A 5,578-nucleotide genomic window follows, 5' to 3' on the forward strand; every position below is an offset into this window, starting at 1 on the left:
TGAGTGGTGGGTGTTGCCTTCTGACACACTTCCGGTGATGTCAGGGTGTGTGGCATATGCAAATACGTTATGCTAATGAGTTATGCTAATGAGCTCCTGCACCTCTTTTTCTACAAAATGACCCCCGGTCAGGGGGCTGCATACCTGAGGGACTGCCTTTGCACATATGTTCCTCAGAGAGCACTACATTCAGGATCACAAAATCTCTTGGCTCTCCGTGGTCCAGAAGATGCCAGACTGACTATGACCAGAGCCAGGGCTTTCTCTGTGGTGGCTCCATGCTGGTGGAATGAGCTCCCGGCAGATACTAGGGCCCTGTGGGACCATTTACAGTTCCACAGGGCCTGCAAGATGGAGCTCTTCAACCAGGCATTCAATTGAGGAGCCACACTTAAGAGTTAAGAATAGGTTTAAGACTCTATGCCCTGGAACCATCAGCAGCAGACTTTTCCTCGCCAGTATAAATTGGAATTTAGTATGGGACCGAGATAATAGTCCCAAAATTATTGCTAGGAGCTGTGGTGACTCAAGTGGTTAAGACGCTGAACTGCAGGCTGTGGAAGGTCGGTAGTTCAGCAGTTCGAAACCCAGGGTGCCGCATGATGGAGTGAGCTCCCGTCTCTAGTTCCAGCTCCTGCCAACCTAGCAGTTCGAAAGCAAGAAATTGCAAGTAGATAAATAGGTACCACTTCGGTGGGAAGAAAGGTAACAGCGTTCCGTGTGCCTTGGTGTTTAGTCATGCCGGCCACATGACCACGGAAACGTCTTCGGACAGCGCTGGCTCTTCGGCTTGGAAACGGAGATGAGCACCGCAACCCTAGAGTCGGATTCGACTGGCTTTCGAGCAAGGGAAACCTTTACCTTTACTCCTGCTATGATTGATCTGATACTTTGTTCAGCCATTGTTTTTGAAATACTGCACACTAGCACTTTTAAAATGTATTATAAATGTTCTGTTTTTATCTTTTTTTTAAAAAAATTTTTTTTATCTGTTTTAATATTTTATGTAAGCCAACTTGAGCCTGCTCCGGCGGGGAGGGTGGGGTATAAATCAGATGGATGGATGGATGGATGGATGGATGGATGGATGGATGGATGGATAGATGGATAGATAGATGGATAGATAGATAGATAGATAGATAGATAGATAGATAGATAGATAGATCATCAGGTGCCAGAGTTTTCCCTGGTGTGGAGATGAGTGGTAGGAAGAGCTTCATCTGTTTCTTTACTAGATATGTAAGCTTGCTGACATTTTCTATGAGTTTCTGTGCCTTTAACAACTTGGGGGAGCCACACTTAGCTCCATGGTATTGAAAAGCTTCATCTATGGATTTCTGCACATCAGGTCAGTGTGGTTTAGTGGTTGGACTAGGGTCTGGAAGACCTATGTTGAAAGAAAGGTGGGATAAAAAAATATACTAAATTAATACATTTACTAGAACAGGAGCAGGCCAGACTATTGATCAGCTGGAAATCCTTTGCACACGAATATGAGCAAAACTAAATAAATAAATAAATAAATAAATAACCTTGTCTGCTGTTTAGTAAAAACTGTATATCATTTACAGCAGCAATTACTGTATCAGAAACATCTAAACCTTTCTAAATGATGAAGGAAAGAGCCACCAAGTTTCATTTTGCAGTTTTCCTTCTTTTCAACCAAATGACCACATTATTTAAGAATAGTCCCATTCCCTTGGGACTATAATTATTAAATTAATTTCTACTTGGCTGCAGTCCACAAACCCTTTCCTCTGGAATAGTTCAGTACGTCTTATATAGCCTATTCCTAACCAGGTTTCCCAAAAACCAACTTCCAGAGTTCAATAGGACTTGTTTCCTTATGAGCCTGCTGTGGCCATAGTGGGATTTCCAGGAGCTACACTGGAGAAAACAAATGTTGCAGTCTAATGTGTGCTTCACAAATATAAAATCATGACGTGTGATGACTCTACACAGATGTAGAATCACTCACTGTACCCATGTAAGAGAACACAACAATGTTGCTGGCTCTCCTACATCATATGGGATTTGGCGAACACTTTTTACAAGCTATCACCGCAATATATACACACCCATCCGCTCAAATACAAATGAATGGGGTAACCTCTAGTAGTTTCCGACTCCATAGGGGTACAAGACAAGGCTGCCCTTTATTGCCTGTTCTCTTTGCACTGGCTCTAGAACTTCCAGCTGCCACCATCCGTCATAACCACAATATCCAAGGTATCTCTGTAGGCTCCCATACTTACAAAATAAGTCTCTTTGCAGATTACATGCTTCTGTACCTATCTAATCTGGAAAGATCATTAATCCATCTACAGGAGTCTCTCTCAACTTTCAGCATAGTGTCAGGGTTAAAAATTAATCAGAATAAGTCATGCATTATGCTTATTCACCTCACACATGCTATGGAATCAAATATCCACCTTCGATACAATTACCACTCTATCTTATCTGGGAATTCAAATATTGAAACAACTATCTCAACTGTTGATTGTAAATCACCGTGCCAAGATTCGAGATATAAAAACAGACTTAAACTACCGCTATCTTTCATGGACAGACTACACCTCATCAAAGCATTTATCTTCCCAAAGCTGCTGTTTCTACTTTGCACACTCCCCATCAAAATACCTCCAAAAGATCTTACAACTTGGCAATCACTGCTGAACTCGTTTCTCTGGCAGCGCAAAAGACCAAGAATTAGCTTCCAAAAACTTAAAGGGCGTAATACACAAGGGGGCTTAAATTACCCAGATTTGACAACATACTACAAGCATAGTTCCCTCTAAGCTGAGTTGGTGTGAGCTAGCTCACAAATTTTTAGCCTCCGGCTCACACATTTTTGTCTTTGCTCAGGAAGGAGGGCTCCAAAGCAAACTGATTTATGCAGCAGCCAAATCGCTTGCTCACAACTTTAATGTCAGTAGCTCACAAAGTAGAATTTTTGCTCACAAGACTCCACAGCTTAGAGGGAACATTGACTACAAGACATCGCTGTTGACTCACATAATCAAAATGCTATGTGTAGAAACCCAACCTGATTGGGTTAAAGTGTTCAGCCCTCTCCTTGACCCCTTAACGATCCAAAAAGCCATATGGGCAGATCCTCAAGTCCAACCAAACTCAACCAAGAATAACCAGTTCCTCAGGGCTATCTTGAAAAACTGGGATCAATACAAATCAATACTAATATCAAAATGCTCTCACTTTTCATCCTTCCGTATTCAATCTTGGTTCCCTCCGGGGAATGATACGCACTTAGCCAATATATGGAGATGTGCTAAAGTAGTGCATCTTATAGACATTATGTCTTGTGATGGTTTGTTCCCAAAACTTGTCCTGGAACAAAAAATAGATAATAACATTTCATGGTACCTTTACTTTCAACTGAATCACTTGCTAAAGAGTCTTAACATACTAGATATCTGGAGAATACCTCTCACTCCCTTCGAAAAACTTTTAGAATCTGATGGACATGGCTCCAAGGGCTTAATCGCCTCAATTTATGATACTTTGATTCCCATAGAAGGAAGGAAGCCATTAATCTTCCAATGACATTGGCAAAAGGATTGTGAAACTACCATTACTGGAGATCAATGGTCCAATGTCTGGAAGTCCCGGCTGTCCTCACCCGTATTCTCAATCAAACTGCAATCGTACAAGATCATCACTTGCTGGTACCTCACTCCTGAACCGTTATCCAAAATGTCATCTTCACATTCACCCCTATGCTGGAAGAAATGTGGTGAAATAGGATCCTTCGCACACTGCTGGTGGCATTGTGAACTCATAAAATAGTTTTGGAAAGAAATTCTCATGCAGATTCATCTAATTACTGGTTACGAGATCCTGCTAGATCCAGCTTTACTTTTTCTGGTCATCTGGAATGACTCCGACATTCTGAAAATACGACGAGATCCGGCACCAAGAATACAGAGCATCACTTGCCCCAGACCGAGAGTTCCTATCTATAAAGGTAAAGGTTCCCTTGCTCGAAAGCCAGTCGAATCCGACTCTAGGGTTGCGGTGCTCATCTCTGTTTCAACGCCGAAGAGCCAGCGCTGTCCGAAGACGTTTTCATGGTCATGTGGCCAGCATGACTAAACATCAAGGTGCACGGAACGCTGTTACCTTCCCACCGAAGTGGTACCTATTTATCTACTTGCAATTTCTTGCTTTCGAACTGCTAGGTTGGCAGGAGCTGGAACTAGAAATGGGAGCTCACTCCATCATGCGGCACACAAGTCTCGAACTACTGACCTTTCACAGCCTGCAGTTCAGCGTCTTAATCACTTGTTGCTAATAGCCACTGATGGACTTCTGCTCCATAGCGTCTCCTGCCAGAACTTCTCCTCTTCCGCTTTGTGATCTGTACAGCAACCCTGCAAGGTAGGCAGAAAGTCTGTGGTTGGTCCGAAATCACCCAGGCAGCTTTCATAGGGAGGCTCCTGCTGAACAGGCGCAAGCAGCCAGAGCTAGTGAAGTAATGCCAGTCAGGAGGCCCTGAGAGTGCTGGAAGGCCTAGGGTTGCCAACAAAGACAGAAAACAAAGACAAATTGATGCAAAGGAGGATGGAAAAGTCTCCATATCTCTGTTTTGCCTTAAATTGGTTTTCATGCCAGCAGAGTGAGAAAATGCCAGAGGCTCTAGGTGGGTGCCCCATGGTAAATGCACCAAATAATTCCCAAACATTTTCCAAAACATTACTCTGTCCACATTCATTTTCTACACTCATAGTATCCCCTGCCAGAACGCAACACATCCCCAGCACTTTGAATTAGCACTAGAGCTTTAAGAGCTCTCCAGCTGTCACCTGGAGATTGGCAACAGTGTTTTTTCAGGGGGGATGGCTTTTTTGGAGGGTGGGGTCTATGGCATTGTATCTGTCTGAGGTCCTCCTCTCCCTTCTCCTCAGACCCCACCTTCAGTGGGCTTCATCCCTAAAATATCCTGGAAGTTTCCAACCTGGAGTTGGCAACCCTGTGTCCTTTCCAGGCAACCATCAGCCTACCTTTATCTGCCTGTCTGTCTTCAGGTTTACATATCCTCCCCCCTCCCTGCAGCCTCTACCTAAGGGTAGTCTTTCCCTGCAATGGGAACCGAAGAAGAAGAAGAGATTGGATTTATACCTCGCCCTTCACTACCCAAAGGAGTCTCCGAGTGGCTTACAAACTCCTTTCCCTTCCCCTCCCCACAACACACACCCTGTGAGGTAGGTGGGGCTGAGAGAGCTCTGACAGAAACTGCTCTTTTTCAAGAACAGCTGTGCCAGAACTATGGCTTGCCCAAGGTCATCCAGCAGGTGCAAGTGGAGGAGTGGAGAATCAAACCCATTCTCCCAGGTTAGAGTCCGCGCACTTAACCACTACACCAAACTACCTCTACACCAAAGCAGCTGACATTATTCTCCTCTCCCCCATATGATCCACAAATCAACCCTGTGAGGTATGCTAGGTTGAAAGTCTGTGAATGGTCCATAATCCCCCAGGCAGCTTTTATAATATGAACCTGGGACCTGCACACCATTCTCTGAAGCGCTATCAGGTACATATCAGTGGCAGTAATACA

This window comes from Gekko japonicus, unplaced genomic scaffold, assembly GCF_001447785.1.
Source record: "Gekko japonicus isolate JY-2015 unplaced genomic scaffold, Gekko_japonicus_V1.1 scaffold442, whole genome shotgun sequence".
In the NCBI taxonomy this organism is placed as follows: domain Eukaryota; kingdom Metazoa; phylum Chordata; class Lepidosauria; order Squamata; family Gekkonidae; genus Gekko; species Gekko japonicus.